This window comes from Rutidosis leptorrhynchoides, chromosome 3, assembly GCF_046630445.1.
Source record: "Rutidosis leptorrhynchoides isolate AG116_Rl617_1_P2 chromosome 3, CSIRO_AGI_Rlap_v1, whole genome shotgun sequence".
NCBI classification, from domain to species: Eukaryota; Viridiplantae; Streptophyta; class Magnoliopsida; order Asterales; family Asteraceae; genus Rutidosis; species Rutidosis leptorrhynchoides.
Window position 1 is genome coordinate 520,603,763 of NC_092335.1, and position 19,298 is coordinate 520,623,060.

The 19,298-nt window shown below is 35.7% G+C and overlaps 1 long non-coding RNA gene across 1 annotated transcript; it reads left to right on the forward strand.

Annotated features, from left to right (window-relative positions):
- Nucleotides 1-17,218: 17,218 nt before the first annotated feature.
- LOC139898320 (uncharacterized) lies at nt 17,219-18,814 on the forward strand. Its single transcript, XR_011776959.1, has 2 exons — nt 17,219-17,577; nt 18,345-18,814. It is a non-coding gene; the product is annotated as an uncharacterized lncRNA (long non-coding RNA).
- Nucleotides 18,815-19,298: the final 484 nt, after the last annotated feature.

A 19,298-nucleotide genomic window follows, 5' to 3' on the forward strand; every position in this document is an offset into this window, starting at 1 on the left:
AAGATTTCCGGTGATACATCCTCGTTGAATGTTATGGATACCGCTAACAATTATTTGCCTAAAAAAGCAAGTAAAGGGGTTGTTTATGCTTCTGATTCGTCCAATTGCTGCTGGAATTCCATCGGTAACTGGAAAGCTTCATCGAAAATTTTACATGCGAAAAAATCGACTAGGAAAGGGAAAGGCGTTGAGGATCCAAGTGGGATTAATTGTGTGACATGTGGTAGTAGAAGATCGAAACTGAGTAAGAAGCCATCGTCGTCTAGGAATAGCAAGAAGAAAGAGGTGAGCCAATTGATATCGGAAAACAGTATTGGAGTTGAGGAATTCGGCACCAATCTTGGTCTAAAATGGACCAAGAAAGATATGTAAATGTCTTCTTTCTCCGTTCGTATCTTCTTTTTATTTATGAAGATTATTTCCTTAAACATTCGTGGGTTCGGGTCCGGGAAGGAAAGTAAGTTTGGTGATGTTAAAAGCTTATGTTTGGTCGAAAGGCCCTCTATTCTAGCATTGCAAGAAACTAAATGTCATAACCTTGTCGATAATTGGATATTCGGGCTTTGGGGTTCTAATGATTGTGGGTATGTTCAAAAAGAAATGATTGGTAAGTCGGGGGGACAATTACTAATTTGGGATAAATACACCTTCGAGGTTTATAGTGAGCTAATTGGTGACATTTTTATTGCTATACGGGGGAAATGGAAACAGTCGGGTAATGAATCGATTATTGTCAATGTGTACGGTCCGCATGATGACGCCAATAAATGTAAGTTTTGGGATTCGCTTGACAAGATCTTGTGTATTGATGGTGTGTCGTGGGTCATTTGTGGGGACTTTAATGAGGTTAGAGATAAGTCGGAAAGATTGAATTGTGAATTTTTTTATAATCGGGCTAAGAGGTTTAACGAGTTTATTGATAGAAATAGTTTAGTGGACATTCCTTTGGGTGGGAGGAAATTTACTAGGGTTAGTGATGATGGGTTGAAAATGAGTAAGCTAGATAGATTCTTGGTTTCAGACGACTTTCTTAGCTTTTGGACCGATCTAAAAGTGGTGGCTTTAGATAGAAGTGTATCGGATCATTGTCCTATTTTGATGTCGGATGGTGACGTGGATTTTGGGCCTAAACCGTTTAAAATCTTTGATGATTGGTTCGTGGTTGAGGGTATTGACAAGGTTATTGCCGATTCTTGGTCTGGTCCAATGGGGGGTAACCGGAAGGATTGCGTTTTTCGTAACAAGTTAAAAAGATTAAAAGGAGACCTTAAAGAATGGAGTAAAGTTCACTTTGGCAACCTTGATTGTGAGATTGAGTCGGTTAAAAAGGTGGTAACGGATCTTGAAATGAAAGCTGAAGTAGGTAGTTTAAATGATGAAGAGCGGGCTAAATGGCTAAACTCGAGAAAAACATGGATGGAAAAGGGAAAAATCAAGACAGGGATGCTAAAACAGAAAGCTCGTGTTCGTTGGATGATCGATGGAGACGAAAACTCAAAATATTTTCATAATTCCTTAAAGAGGAAATATAATAAAAACAACATCCGGGGGATTAATGTTAATGGGTCTTGGTGTGAAAATCCTAATACAATCAAAGAAGTTGCTTTCAACCATTTTAAGAGCATATTCGAGGTACATAATTCGGATGGACCAAGCCTTGAAGGGCTATTTTCTGAATCGATTACATCAGCGGATAACGAGCTCTTAGAAGCTCCTTTCACGGAAGGGGAAATTTGGGAATCGGTCAAATGTTGTGGTAATTCGAAGGCCCCGAGACCAGATGGGTTCGACTTTGGTTTTTTCAAAAAGTTTTGGTCCATAATCAAAGATGATTTGGTAGGTGCTATCAACTGGTTTTGGGTTTTTGGCGAGTTTTCAAAGGGTTGCAATGCCTCTTTTGTTTCCCTTATTCCGAAGAAATCGTGAAATGTTCCGTTCTTATTGATTAAAAACGTTCCATATTAATTGATTTTGTTGCGAGGTTTTGACCTCTATATGAGACGTTTTTCAAAGACTGCATTCATTTTAAAACAAACCATAACCTTTATTTCATCAATAAAGGTTTAAAAAGCTTTACGTAGATTATCAAATAATGATAATCTAAAATATCCTGTTTACACACGACCATTACATAATGGTTTACAATACAAATATGTTACAACAAAATAAGTTTCTTGAATGCAGTTTTTACACAATATCATACAAGCATGGACTCCAAATTTCGTCCTTATTTAAGTATGCGACAGCGGAAGCTCTTAATAATCACCTGAGAATAAACATGCTTAAAACGTCAACAAAAATGTTGGTGAGTTATAGGTTTAACCTATATATATCAAATCATAATAATAGACCACAAGATTTCATATTTCAATACACATCCCATACATAGAGATAAAAATCATTCATATGGTGAACACCTGATAACCGACATTAACAAGATGCATATATAAGAATATCCCCATCATTCCGGGACACCCTTCGGATATGATATAAATTTCGAAGTACTAAAGCATCCGGTACTTTGGATGGGGTTTGTTAGGCCCAATAGATCTATCTTTAGGATTCGCGTCAATTAGGGTGTCTGTTCCCTAATTCTTAGATTACCAGACTTAATAAAAAGGGGCATATTCGATTTCGATAATTCAACCATAGAATGTAGTTTCACGTACTTGTGTCTATTTTGTAAATCATTTATAAAACCTGCATGTATTCTCATCCCAAAAATATTAGATTTTAAAAGTGGGACTATAACTCACTTTCACAGATTTTTACTTCGTCGGGAAGTAAGACTTGGCCACTGGTTGATTCACGAACCTATAACAATATATACATATATATCAAAGTATGTTTAAAATATATTTACAACACTTTTAATATATTTTGATGTTTTAAGTTTATTAAGTCAGCTGTCCTCGTTAGTAACCTACAACTAGTTGTCCACAGTTAGATGTACAGAAATAAATCGATAAATATTATCTTGAATCAATCCACGACCCAGTGTATACGTATCTCAGTATTGATCACAACTCAAACTATATATATTTTGGAATCAACCTCAACCCTGTATAGCTAACTCCAACATTCACATATAGAGTGTCTATGGTTGTTCCGAAATATATACAGATGTGTCAACATGATAGGTTGAAACATTGTATACGTGTCTATGGTATCTCAAGATTACATAATATACAATACAAGTTGATTAAGTTATGGTTGGAATAGATTTGTTACCAATTTTCAAGTAGCTAAAATGAGAAAAATTATCCAATCTTGTTTTACCCATAACTTCTTCATTTTAAATTCGTTTTGAGTGAATCAAATTGCTATGGTTTCATATTGAACTCTATTTTATGAATCTAAACAGAAAAAGTATAGGTTTATAGTCGGAAAAATAAGTTACAAGTCATTTTTGTAAAGGTAGTCATTTCAGTCGAAAGAACGATGTCTAGATGACCATTTTAGAAAACATACTTCCACTTTGAGTTTAACCATAATTTTTGGATATAGTTTCATGTTCATAATAAAAATCATTTTCTCAGAATAAAAACTTTTAAATCAAAGTTTATCATAGTTTTTAATTAACTAACCCCAAACAGCCCGCGGTGTTACTACGACGGCGTAAATCCGGTTTTACGGTGTTTTTCGTGTTTCCAGGTTTTAAATCATTAAGTTAGCATATCATATAGATATAGAACATGTGTTTAGTTGATTTTAAAAGTCAAGTTAGAAGGATTAACTTTTGTTTGTGAACAAGTTTAGAATTAACTAAACTATGTTCTAGTGATTACAAGTTTAAACCTTCGAATAAGATAGCTTTATATGTATGAATCGAATGATGTTATGAACATCATTACTACCTTAAGTTCCTTGGATAAACCTACTGTAAAAGAGAAAAATGGATCTAGCTTCAACGGATCCTTGGATGGCTCGAAGTTCTTGAAGCAGAATCATGACACGAAAACAAGTTCAAGTAAGATCATCACTTGAAATAAGATTGTTATAGTTATAGAAATTGAACCAAAGTTTTAATATGATTATTACCTTGTATTAGAATGATAACCTACTGTAAGAAACAAAGATTTCTTGAGGTTGGATGATCACCTTACAAGATTGGAAGTGAACTAGCAAACTTGAAAGTATTCTTGATTTTATGTAACTAGAACTTGTAGAATATATGAAGAACACTTAGAACTTGCTTAACATGTTGGAAACATTTAATCATGTAAATATCAATCTCAATTAATATATATAAATATGGAAAAGTTCGGGTCACTACAGTACCTACCCGTTAAATAAATTTCGTCCCGAAATTTTAAGCTGTTGAAGGTGTTGACGAATCTTCTGGAAATAGATGCGGGTATTTCTTCTTCATCTGATCTTCACGCTCCCAGGTGAATTCGGGTCCTCTACGAGCATTCCATCGAACCTTAGTAATTGGTATCTTGTTTTGCTTAAGTCTTTTAACCTCACGATCCATTATTTCGACGGGTTCTTCGATGAATTGAAGTTTTTCGTTGATTTGGATTTCATCTAACGGAATAGTGAGATCTTCTTTAGTAAAACATTTCTTCAAATTCGAGACGTGGAAAGTGTTATGTATAGCCGCGAGTTGTTGAGGTAACTCAAGTCGGTAAGCTACTGGTCCGACACGATCAACAATCTTGAATGGTCCAATATACCTTGGATTTAATTTCCCTCGTTTACCAAATCGAACAACGCCTTTCCAAGGTACAACTTTAAGCATGACCATCTCTCCAATTTCAAATTCTATATCTTTTCTTTTAATGTCAGCGTAGCTCTTTTGTCAACTTTGGGCGGTTTTCAACCGTTGTTGAATTTGGATGATCTTCTCGGTAGTTTCTTGTATTTTCTCCGGACCCGTAATCTGTCTATCCCCCACTTCACTCCAACAAATCAGAGACCTGCACTATCCCCCACTTCACTCCAACAAATCAGAGACCTGCACTTTCTACCATAAAGTGCTTCAAACGGCGCCATCTCAATGCTTGAATGGTAGCTGTTGTTGTAGGAAAATTCTGCTAACGGTAGATGTCGATCCCAATTGTTTCCGAAATCAATAACACATGCTCGTAGCATGTCTTCAAGTGTTTGTATCGTCCTTTCGCTCTGCCCATCAGTTTGTGGATGATAGGCAGTACTCATGTCTAGACGAGTTCCTAATGCTTGCTGTAATGTCTGCCAGAATCTTGAAATAAATCTGCCATCCCTATCAGAGATAATAGAGATTGGTATTCCATGTCTGGAGATGACTTCCTTCAAATACAGTCGTGCTAACTTCTCCATCTTGTCATCTTCTCTTATTGGCAGGAAGTGTGCTGATTTGGTGAGACGATCAACTATTACCCAAATAGTATCAAAACCACTTGCAGTCCTTGGCAATTTAGTGATGAAATCCATGGTAATGTTTTCCCATTTCTATTCCGGGATTTCGGGTTGTTGAAGTAGACCTGATGGTTTCTGATGCTCAGCTTTGACCTTAGAACACGTCAAACATTCTCCTACGTATTTAGCAACATCGGCTTTCATACCCGGCCACCAAAAATGTTTCTTGAGATCCTTGTACATCTTCCCCGTTCCAGGATGTATTGAGTATCTGGTTTTATGAGCTTCTCTAAGTACCATTTCTCTCATATCTCCAAATTTTGGTACCCAAATCCTTTCAGCCCTATACCGGGTTCCGTCTTCCCGAATATTAAGATGCTTCTCCGATCCTTTGGGTATTTCATCCTTTAAATTTTCCTCTTTTAAAACTCCTTGTTGCGCCTCCTTTATTTGAGTAGTAAGGTTATTATGAATCATTATATTCATAGATTTTACTCAAATGGGTTCTCTGTCCTTCCTGCTCAAGGCATCGGCTACCACATTTGCCTTCCCCGGGTGGTAACGAATCTCAAAGTCGTAATCATTCAATAATTCAATCCACCTACGCTGCCTCATATTCAGTTGTTTCTGATTAAATATGTGTTGAAGACTTTTGTGGTCGGTATATATAATACTTTTGACCCCATATAAGTAGTGCCTCCAAGTCTTTAATGCAAAAACAACCGCGCCTAATTCCAAATCATGCGTCGTATAATTTTGCTCATGAATCTTCAATTGTCTAGACGCATAAGCAATCACCTTCGTCCGTTGCATTAATACACAACCGAGACCTTGCTTTGATGCGTCACAATAAATCATAAAATCATCATTCCCTTCAGGCAATGACAATATAGGTGCCGTAGTTAGCTTTTTCTTCAATAATTGAAACGCCTTCTCTTGTTCATCCTTCCATTCAAATTTCTTCCCTTTATGCTTTAATGCAGTCAAGGGTCTTGCTATTTTGGAGAAATCTTGGATGAATCTTCTGTAGTAACCAGCCAATCCTAAAAATTGACGTATATGCTTCGGAGTTTTTGGGGTTTCCCACTTTTCAACGGTTTTGATCTTTGCCGGGTCCACCTGGATACCTTCTTTGTTCACTATGTGACCGAGGAATTGAACTTCTTCCAACCAAAATGCATACTTTGAAAACTTAGCGTACAGTTTTTCTTTCCTCAATACTTCTAGCACTTTTCTAAAATGTTCTTCGTGCTCTTGATCATTCTTTGAGTAAATAAGTATGTCATCGATGAAAACAATGACAAACTTGTCAAGATATGGCCCACACACTCGGTTCATAAGGTCCATGAACACAGCTGGTGCGTTAGTCAATCCAAACGGCATAACCATAAACTCGTAATGACCATAACGCGTCCTAAAAGAAGTTTTTGGAATATCATCCTCCTTTACTCGCATTTGATGATATCCAGAACGTCAATCGATCTTCGAATAAACCGACGAGCCTTGTAGTTGATCAAATAAGTCGTCAATTCTCGGCAGTGGATAACGGTTTTTGAGGGTAAGTTTGTTCAACTCTCTGTAGTCAATACACAACCTAAATGTACCATCCTTCTTCTTGACAAACAAAACAGGAGCTCCCCATGGTGATGTGCTTGGTCGAATGAAACCACGTTCTAATAGTTCTTGCAGTTGGCTTTGCAGTTCTTTCATCTCGCTGGGTGCGAGTCTATAAGGAGCACGAGCTATTGGTGCAGCTCCTGGTACAAGATCTATTTGAAATTCAACATATCGATGTGGAGGTAGTCCCGGTAATTCTTTCGGAAATACATCGGAAAATTCTTTTGCGACGAGAACATCATTGATGCTCTTTTCTTTAGTTTGTACTTTCTCAACGTGTGCTAGAACAGCATAGCAACCTGTTCTTATTAGTTTTTGTGCCTTCAAATTACTAATAAGATGTAGTTTCATGTTGCCCTTTTCTCCGTACACCATTAAGGATTTTCCTTTTTCTCGTATAATGCGAATTGCATTTTTGTAACAAACGATCTCTGCTTTCACTTCTTTCAACCAGTCCATACCGATTATCACATCAAAACTCCCTAACTCTACTGGTATCAAATTAATCTTAAATGTTTCGCTAACCAGTTTAATTTCTCGATTCCGACATATATTATCTGCTGAAATTAATTTACCATTTGCTAATTCGAGTAAAAATTTACTATCCAAAGGCGTCAATGGACAACTTAATTTAGCACAAAAATCTCTACTCATATAGCTTCTATCCGCACCCGAATCAAATAAAACGTAAGCAGATTTATTGTCAATAAGAAACGTACCCGTAACAAGCTCCGGGTCTTCCTGTGCCTCTGCCGCATTAATATTGAAAACTCTTCCACGGCCTTGTCCATTCGTGTTCTCCTGGTTCGGGCAATTTCTAATAATGTGGCCCGGTTTTCCACATTTATAACAAACTACATTGGCATAACTTGCTCCGACACTACTTGCTCCGCCATTACTCGTTCCGACACCATTTGTTCCTTTCGTTCTATTAACCCCTGGTCCGTAGACCTCACACTTCACCCCGCTATGACCATTTATTTTACACTTGTTGCAAAATTTGGTGTAGAACCCCGAGTGATACTTTTCACACCTTTGGCATAGCTGCTTCTGATTGTTGTTGTTGTTGCGGTTATTATTGTTGTTGGGATGATTGTTGTAGTTGCTGTTGTTGTTGTTGTTGTTGTTGTTGTTGGGCCATTTGTTGTAGTTGCGATTGATGTTGCGATTGTTGGGATAATTGTTGCGATTATTATTGTAATTGCTGTTGTTGTTGTATTGGTGATTCTTATCACCGTTTTCCTCCCACTTTCTTTTGACTTGCTTCACATTGGCCTCTTCAGCAGTCTGTTCTTTAATTCTTTCTTCAATCTGGTTCACTAGTTTGTGAGCCATTCTACATGCCTGTTGTATGGAGGCGGGCTCGTGTGAACTTATGTCTTCTTGGATTCTTTCCGGTAAACCTTTCACAAACGCGTCGATCTTCTCTTCCTCATCTTCGAACGCTCCCGGACACAATAGGCACAATTCTGTGAATCGTCTTTCATACGTGGTAATATCAAATCCTTGGGTTCGTAACCCTCTAAGTTCTGTCTTGAGCTTATTGACCTCGGTTCTGGGACGGTACTTCTCGTTCATCAAGTGCTTGAATGCTGACCACGGTAGTGCGTACGCGTCATCTTATCCCACTTGCTCTAGATAGGTATTCCACCATGTTAACGCAGAACCTGTGAAGGTATGCGTAGCGTACTTCACTTTGTCCTCTTCAGTACACTTACTTATGGCAAACACCGATTTGACCTTCTCGGTCCACCGTTTCAATCCGATCGGTCATTCGGTTCCATCAAATTCCAAAGGTTTGCAGGCAGTGAATTCTTTGTAGGTGCATCCTACACGATTTCCTGTACTGCTAGATCCAAGGTTATTGTTGGTATGTAGCGTAGCCTGTACTGCGGCTATGTTTGAAGCTAGAAAAGTACGGAATTCCTCTTCATTCATATTCACGGTGTGTCGAGTAGTCGGTGCCATTTCCTTCAAAATAGTCAAATGGAACAAGGTAATCATACAGAATATTAAGAGTAGTTAATAGTATTTCGTAGCATAATATGAACTCATTTATAAAAGCTTTTTCTTCATATTAGCGTTTTATAAGTTTAAATTCGGGTAGTACCTACCCGTTAAGTTCATACTTAGTAGCTAATATACAATTCAACTACTACAATTCTATATGAAAAACTGATTATAATAATATTTCGCGTTCAAACTTTTATACAATATTTTACAAACTTACAATACCGGTTATTTTACATAAAGTATGAAATATAGCACACAATAACTTTGATACAAGATAGTTGTGAAGATAATTTTAGCTAGTACACAAGTCGTTCAGCAAAGGCAATAAAGACACGTAATTCTTACGTCCAGAAATAAGTCATGCATTCTGGTTTTACTAGGACTACTTCCCATCCTTGGTCTTGTGGAACATAACCGTTATGGCCGTTGATAAGACAGCGTGTTGTAACGTAGTCAAAGGGACGAGGGTTACGTAATGATCAACAGTCTCGTAATAACCTAAAAACCTCATTTCTTACCCCAATTACCGACTCCGTCACTTGTGGGAACGTTTTGTTTAATAGTTGTAGCCCGATGTTCTTTTTCTCACTTTGGTGAGAAGCGAACATTACTAACCCGTAAGCATAGCATGCTTCTTTATGTTGCATGTTAGCCGCTTTTTCTAAATCATGAAGTCCTATATTCGGATACATTGAGTCAAAATAATTTCTTAACCCGTTGCGTAAAATAGCATTTGGGTTCCCCGCAATATATGCGACAAAGTAAACACATCGTAACTTATGGGTTTCCCAATGTGATATCCCCCATCTTTTAAACGAAAGTCTCTTATAAACAAAGACATTCTTAGAACGTTCTTCGAATGTCTTACAAACTGATTTCGCCGTAAATAGTTGTGCCGAAGAATTCTGACCGACTCTAGACAAGATTTCATCAATCATGTCTCCGGGTAGGTCTCTTAAAATATTGGGTTTTCTATCCATTTTGTGTTTTTATACTGTAAAATAGACAAGAGTTAGATTCATAAAAAAAAATACTTATTAATACAAGCAATTTTTACATATATCATAAAGCATAAGCACACTATATTACATATATTACACCACACGAATACAACTATCTTATTCCGACTCGCTCGTTTCTTCTTCTTCGATTTTGGTTCGTTTTGCCAAGTTTCTAGGGATATATGATGTTCCCCTAATACGAGCTGTCGTTTTCCACAACGGTTTAGAAAAACCTGGTGGTTTAGAGGTTCCCGGGTCATTGTTACAACTTAAGGGCTTCGAGGGTTGACGATACATATAAAGTTCATCGGGGTTGGAATTAGATTTCTCTATTTTTATGCCCTTTCCCTTATTATTTTCTTTTGCCTTTTTAAATTCAGTTGGGGTAATTTCTATAACATCATCGGAATTCTCGTCGGAATCCGATTCATCGGAGAATTGGTAATCCTCCCAATATTTTGCTTCCTTGGCGGAAACACCATTGACCATAATTAACCTTGGTCGGTTGGTTGAGGATTTTCTTTTACTTAACCGTTTTATTATTTCCCCCACCGGTTCCGATTCTTCTTCCGGTTCCGACTCTTCTTCCGGTTCCGACTCTTCTTCCGGTTCCTCTTCGGGAACTTGTGAATCAGTCCACGAATCATTCCAATTTACATTTGACTCTTCATTATTATTAGGTGAGTCAATGGGACTTGTTCTAGAGGTAGACATCTATCACATAATATCAAACGCGTTAAGAGATTAATATATCACAAAATATTCACATGTTAAAAATATATAGTTTCCAACAAAATTCGTTAAGCAATCATTTTTCAAGTAAACACTGTCGAAGTCCAGACTCACTAATGCATCCTAACAAACTCGATAAGACACACTAATGCAAAATTCTGGTTCTCTAAGACCAACGCTCGGATACCAACTGAAATATCCCGTTCTTATTGATTAAAAACGTTCCATATTAATTGATTTCGTTGCGAGGTTTTGACCTCTATATGAGACGTTTTTCAAAGACTGCATTCATTTTAAAACAAACCATAACCTTTATTTCATCAATAAAGGTTTAAAAAGCTTTACGTAGATTATCAAATAATGATAATCTAAAATATCCTGTTTACACACGACCATTACATAATGGTTTACAATACAAATATGTTACAACAAAATAAGTTTCTTGAATGCAGTTTTTACACAATATCATACAAGCATGGACTCCAAATTTCGTCCTTATTTAAGTATGCGACAGCGGAAGCTCTTAATAATCACCTGAGAATAAACATGCTTAAAACGTCAACAAAAATGTTGGTGAGTTATAGGTTTAACCTATATATATCAAATCATAATAATAGACCACAAGATTTCATATTTCAATACACATCCCATACATAGAGATAAAAATCATTCATATGGTGAACACCTGGTAACCGACATTAACAAGATGCATATATAAGAATATCTCCATCATTCCGGGACACCCTTCGGATATGATATAAATTTCGAAGTACTAAAGTATCCGGTACTTTGGATGGGGTTTGTTAGGCCCAATAGATCTATCTTTAGGATTCGCGTCAATTAGGGTGTCTGTTCCCTAATTCTTAGATTACCAGACTTAATAAAAAGGGGCATATTCGATTTCAATAATTCAACCATAGAATGTAGTTTCACGTACTTGTGTCTATTTTGTAAATCATTTATAAAACCTGCATGTATTCTCATCCCAAAAATATTAGATTTTAAAAGTGGGACTATAACTCACTTTCACAGATTTTTACTTCGTCGGGAAGTAAGACTTGGCCACTGGTTGATTCACGAGCCTATAACAATATATACATATATATCAAAGTATGTTTAAAATATATTTACAACACTTTTAATATATTTTGATGTTTTAAGTTTATTAAGTCAGCTGTCCTCGTTAATAACCTACAACTAGTTGTCCACAGTTAGATGTACAGAAATAAATCGATAAATATTATCTTGAATCAATCCACGACCCAGTGTATACGTATCTCAGTATTGATCACAACTCAAACTATATATATTTTGGAATCAACCTCAACCCTGTATAGCTAACTCCAACATTCACATATAGAGTGTCTATGGTTGTTCCGAAATATATACAGATGTGTCGACATGATAGGTCGAAACATTGTATACGTGTCTATGGTATCTCAAGATTACATAATATACAATACAAGTTGATTAAGTTATGGTTGGAATAGATTTGTTACCAATTTTCAAGTAGCTAAAATGAGAAAAATTATCCAATCTTGTTTAACCCATAACTTCTTCATTTTAAATTCGTTTTGAGTGAATCAAATTGCTATGGTTTCATATTGAACTCTATTTTATGAATCTAAATAGAAAAATTATAGGTTTATAGTCGGAAAAATAAGTTACAAGTCATTTTTGTAAAGGTAGTCATTTCAGTCGAAAGAACGATGTCTAGATGACCATTTTAGAAAACATACTTCCACTTTGAGTTTAACCATAATTTTTGGATATAGTTTCATGTTCATAATAAAAATCATTTTTTCAGAATAACAACTTTTAGATCAAAGTTTATCATAGTTTTTAATTAACTAACCCGAAACAGCCCGCGGTGTTACTACGACGGCGTAAATCCGGTTTTACGGTGTTTTTCGTGTTTCCAGGTTTTAAATCATTAAGTTAGCATATCATATAGATATAGAACATGTGTTTAGTTGATTTTAAAAGTCAAGTTAGAAGGATTAACTTTTGTTTGCGAACAAGTTTAGAATTAACTAAACTATGTTCTAGTGATTACAAGTTTAAACCTTCCAATAAGATAGCTTTATATGTATGAATCGAATGATGTTATGAACATCATTACTACCTTAAGTTCCTTGGATAAACCTACTGTAAAAGAGAAAAATGGATCTAGCTTCAACGGATCCTTGGATGGCTCGAAGTTCTTGAAGCAGAATCATGACACGAAAACAAGTTCAAGTAAGATCATCACTTGAAATAAGATTGTTATAGTTATAGAAATTGAACCAAAGTTTGAATATGATTATTACCTTGTATTAGAATGATAACCTACTGTAAGAAACAAAGATTTCTTGAGGTTGGATGATCACCTTACAAGATTGGAAGTGAACTAGCAAACTTGAAAGTATTCTTGATTTTATGTAACTAGAACTTGTAGAATATATGAAGAACACTTAGAACTTGAAGATAGAATTTGAGAGAGATCAATTAGATGAAGAAAATTGAAGAATGAAAGTGTTTGTAGGTGTTTTTGGTCGTTGGTGTATGGATTAGATATAAAGGATATGTAATTTTGTTTTCATGTAAATAAGTCATGAATGATTACTCATATTTTTGTAATTTTATGAGATATTTCATGCTAGTTGCCAAATGATGGTTCCCACATGTGTTAGGTGACTCACATGGGCTGCTAAGAGCTGATCATTGGAGTGTATATACCAATAGTACATACATCTAAAAGCTGTGTATTGTACGAGTACGAATACGGGTGCATACGAGTAGAATTGTTGATGAAACTGAACGAGGATATAATTGTAAGCATTTTTGTTAAGTAGAAGTATTTTGATAAGTGTATTGAAGTCTTTCAAAAGTGTATAAATACATATTAAAACACTACATGTATATACATTTTAACTGAGTCGTTAAGTCATCGTTAGTCGTTACATGTAAGTGTTGTTTTGAAACCTTTAGGTTAACGATCTTGTTAAATGTTGTTAACCCAATGTTTATAATATCAAATGAGATTTTAAATTATTATATTATCATGATATTATCATGTATGAATATCTCTTAATATGATATATATACATTAAATGTCTTTACAACGATAATCGTTACATATATGTCTCGTTTAAAAATCATTAAGTTAGTAGTCTTGTTTTTACATATGTAGTTCATTATTAATATACTTAATGATATGTTTACTTATCATAGTATGATGTTAACTATATATATATCCATATATATGTCATCATATATTTTTTACAAGTTTTAATGTTCGTGAATCACCGGTCAACTTGGGTGGTCAATTGTCTATATGAAACATATTTCAATTAATCAAGTCTTAACAAGTTTGATTGCTTAACATGTTGGAAAAATTTAATCATGTAAATATCAATCTCAATTAATATATATAAACATGGAAAAGTTCGGGTCACTACAAATCGGACCCGCTGAGTTTTAGTGATTATCGCCCGATTAGTCTTATTTGCAGTTATTATAAAATTATCGCGAATATGTTGTCTTTGAGAATTCGTAAAGTGGTACCTAGTCTTGTAGGGATGGAACAAAGTGCGTTTCTTGGGGGTAGATATATTCTAGACGGTGCGTTAGATGCAAATGAAGTGGTCGAAGATCTTAAACGAAACAAAAAGCACGGCCTAATTTTTAAGGCAGACTTTGAGAAAGCCTTTGATTCGCTTAATTGGGATTATCTTCTTGAAGTGATGAAATGTATGGGGTTCGGTACCAAATGGTGTAAGTGGATTTCCTCGTGTCTTAAATCGGCTACAATCTCCATTCTCATAAACGGGTCTCCGACAAGTGATTTTAATCTTAAAAGGGGCGTTCGCCAAGGTGATCCCTTATCACCTTTCCTTTTTATTATTGCAGCGGAGGGACTTAATATCCTAACGAAAATGGCGGTTGAGAGAGGGATGTATAAAAGGGTGGAGGTGGGTAAAGATAAAGTCGTCATTTCTCATTTGCAATATGCGGATGATACGATTTTTTTTGGCGAATGGAGTAGACGTAATGCGCGAAATTTAATGTACTTGTTGGAATGCTTTGAACGGGCTTCGGGGTTGAAGGTTAATTATAATAAAAGTCAATTATTTGGGATAGGCATTAGTAATGATAACATGGAAGCTCTTGCGTCTTGGTGTTCGTGTCTTGCAGGTCGGTTGCCTTTCATGTATTTGGGTATTCCCGTGGGTAATAAGATGAAGAAATTGAATGATTGGTCCCCGGTGATCGAGAAATTTAACAAGAGGTTAGCGGATTGGAGAGCAAAAATGATTTCATTCGGTGGACGGTTAACTTTAATTAAGTCGGTTCTCTCTAGCCTACCTCTCTATTACTTCTTGCTCTTTCGTGCCCCTACTTGTGTGCTAAATTCTCTCGAGAGTGTGAGACGGAAATTTTTTTGGGGCGGGACGGGTTCTAACTCTAAAATGTCATGGGTTAAGTGGGAAAAAATCCTTCTTCCTCACGAAGAAGGAGGTTTAAATATCATATCCTTAAAAAGTAAAAATTTAGCTCTTCTTTGTAAGTGGTAGTGGAGGTTTAAAACTGAAACTAACACTTTGTGGGTCACCATAATTCGTAGCATTTATGGTTCTAATGGAGGTCTTGTGCTTGGAAACGGGCTTGTCCGAAAACCAAACGCTAGCCTTTGGAATTTTATTTGTGTTGCAGGAAAACATGTGGACGTGTTAGGGATTTCTTTCTCTAAGTCTTTCATACGCTTGATCGGGGACGGGAAAAGCACCGCTTTTTGGAATGACATTTGGGTGGGGAACGCAAGCTTCAAAGACAGATTCAAAAGATTATACAGGCTCGAGATTGACAAAGATATCAACATCAGTAACAAAATCGAAGAATTTAAGGGAGATGGGCTCGGCAAATGGGCCTATCCACGTATAGGACGAACGAATAGTGAACTAATTGAATTGCGAGATACCGTTCGGAACTTGCAGCTGATCGAAGATAAAAAAGACTGTTGGAGCTGGAATCTCAATTCGAATGGTACATATACGGTCAAGGACTGTTCGGTTCTAGTGGACAAAGTCATCCTACCACATGCGGTTAATTCAATTGAGTCGTTGCGAAATGGTTTGGTTCCAAAAAAAGTTGAGGTGTTTATTTGGCGGGCGAGATTAGGTCGTATACCGGTAAGGTTCGAGTTAGATAAACGGGGCATCGATTTGAACAGCGTGAGATGTCCGATTTGTGATGGTGACATTGAGACGGTGGAACATATACTTTTTTCTTGTCAAATGGCCAAAGACATATGGGCTAAAGTCCTTAAATGGTGGGGGTATAATTCGGCTTTATTCGGGTATGAGGATATTTTTAATGGTACCTTCGGCTACGTAGCACATGATCACAAAAGGAACCAATGGCAAGCGGTTTGTTGGGTGGTTTGCTACATTCTATGGAAGAATAGAAATGCAAAGGTGTTCAAGAATAAGCTCGAGACGGTCCCATCTTTATTTAGCGAGGTTCAAGTTCTTTCATATGATTGGATTTCACGACGTTGCAAGGGTCATGTTATGGATTGGCTTCAATGGTTCTCACAACCTTAGTTTTTCTCTCTTTTTGTTAGTTGCAATCTTTGCAATTAGCTTAGGGCGGTGTAATTTGTTTTCTCTATTTCTCTCGTGATGTATCGTGTTGTTAAGGTTGTCCAGTCAACCATGTACTATTCGTGATTGTTTTAATATAAGTCCTTCTTGCTTTTCAAAAAAAAAATAAAAATAAAAATAAAAAATAAGATGTTAAACCCATTTCACTGTTTTTGCTTAATCGTTTTTTGCTATAAAAAAAAAAACATTTAAATAAATTGAACGCTACGACAGTTATGAAGCTCAATATCTGAAGGCATAAATACTAACCTATGACCGCACGACCATCACTTCCTGCAGCATTCCAGAGTCTCCAAAATGGATGTATAATAAATGCAATGGAATAAAGAAATACAGAAAATAAAAGAAAAAAGCAATTGCAAAGTCCTATATATAAACAAAACCTTAATGAGTCTGTTTTTCTAATAAACATTGAACCCTTGTACGTCAATATGCGATCGTGCATCCTTCACAAACCCAACAGTAACTGTAGCAGACATGTGTTGAATGAAAAAGGTAGTACTTAACATAAGTAACTTGAACAAACAAAAGAAACCATTTTTTATTATTATGTCAATACGTTTCATGATGATCATTAATAAAAATAAATTTCCAGTTCTCATGAAAATAAGAAATCCTTTCGCTAAAACATTTTGACTACGTTTGAAAGAAAGAGCTTAAACTGTTGAGCACATGATCCTATTTATACCTGGCAAACTAAACCCAAAACATAAAAACTGGGTCTGTTGGGTTTAAAAATTCGGGTCCAATGGGCCTCAAAATATCAGAGAATGTAAATATATAGGGTCCAAAAGAGATTATAAAATCTGGCAAAAAAAATTACGGGGGTCCAATGGGTTTTAATTTCGGGTCCAACCGGGTCTATACTAATGCAAATTCAAATCTTCATAAATCCAGAATTCTAAATCGCGTAAACTCGTCATGAACCCTAAATCCCAAATCGCCAATATCTTCTCTCGTCATAAACCCTAAATCGCGTAATCAGATGTATATTTCCATCCCCAAATCGTCAAATTGAAAGTTGTGATTCCAGATCTGTATCCATCGCAAGTCGCAACTTCTGAATCGTTTTGCAATTCGTTTTTTTTTTTTGGACTTTGTTGAAGACCACAATCGACGGTTTTTCTACTCTTCAATTATCTTAGTTTTGTATCGATTACGGTGTTCAATTTTAGACGTCAAAGTGCATCGACGGTTTTTCTACTCATATATTTGACGAAGTCAAGGTACATTTTCTCCTAATTTTGTAACCATACTCAATTACTTAGTTTCGTGTCCAGCTTTTTGTGTTATACTTGCTTGTAAATGGAATGTTATGTTGGAATGTATTTAAATTTCATATACCTGATTCATATTTCAGAATATTATTTTTTGTTTTTAATAATATGATTTTATTTATAAATACAATTTTGGTCCTAGTCATGATTATGTATAAAAATATAGAAACCGGAAGACAAAAAGAAGTTTTGGTTATCTGATTTCTGCTACTGCATATGAATTATCTGATTTCTCTCTTAGGTGCTATAACTATTTTTGTTTTTAAATTTTAGGAAATAGTAATAATGTGTTGTTGTATAAGTGTAGGGTCAGGAGTAATGTTTAACCAATTTTGTGTGAAGCTGCAGTAGTTAGTTTGATGACTTTCATCCTTTTGCAATAGTATATGTTAAACTTAATTGCATTTCTATTTGGTGACCTAACAAGGCACATATTTGTGTTACTTTGTTTAATTTAATGTATTGTTATTAGTTTTAGTAGCTGTTGTTGTTAATCTGCTTTGTTGTCCTACTTTGTTCATTGTAGCTTTTTGTTATAACACTTTAATGTGTTTTAGTACTTTGTTTTGTAATTGTTAGTTTTTTGTGTTTGTTCATGCGTTACGAGTTACTATTCGAATTTAGGTGACTACTTATGTGTACAGTCATTGTAGCACCCCTATTTTGGTATAACCGTTGTTTATGAGCTCTTATTTTTATATTTTAATCTATTACAGATTGTTGGAAAATAGTTGATTTGGAATGAGTATGTCAGAAGAGAATCTTCAACAAGAACCCGTGGATGTTTTAGAGAATGAAGAAGATGCTAGTTCTTCTACAACGGGCAAAAAGCGTTCTCGTGTATGGGATTATTTTGTTAAGTTACCTTTAGGGGATGAGGGAGTGCAAAAGGCGAGATGTAACAACTGTGGCACACTAATTAAGACTGAGTTTGGAACTTCCAATATGAAACGGCATATCCCCAGGTGTTTTAGCAACGATCAGTCTGCAGAAGTCTTTGAAATTTCGAAGTTGAAGTCTTTGAAATTTCTTTGTAGTTTTGTTGAATGATTTGTAGTCCGAAAGCCTTGAACTTTCTTTAGTTGTTGAATGACTTGTAGTTTGAAATCCTTGAACTTTCTCTGTTGTTTCTATAAATATGACAATGATCTTAATTTCTTGTATGTGGATTTACAAAGTTTGTTGCTTCTTTGTGTTTATATTTATAAATTAATAATTTGCAACTCAAAAAGGCAGGTGGCGAAATCATATATATGATTATGTACAAGTAAATAAGTAATCTTACTCAAGTTTTTTAAATAACTTGTTTAATATCAACAAATGAAAAGGAAACAAAATGAAACCATGAGATAGATACAATATCTACAGAATACATTAAATTTTCATTCAAGTTTTTTTAGCATCCAATACAACTTGTTCGAACAGTGAATCCTTATAGTCAACCAATTTAAACAAATATTTTATTAAAGAATTCACTAAAAAAAAAGGGTCTCGACCCGACCCGACCCGCTTTTGACCCGACTCGTTCGACCCGTTGAAAATTTCAGACCCGTTTCGACCCGGACTTATTTAAACCCCGACCCGTTTCGACCCGACCCAACCCCGACCCAACCCAACCCAACCCAACCCAATTGCCAGGTATAATCCTATTAAACTGATGTTTGTGCAGT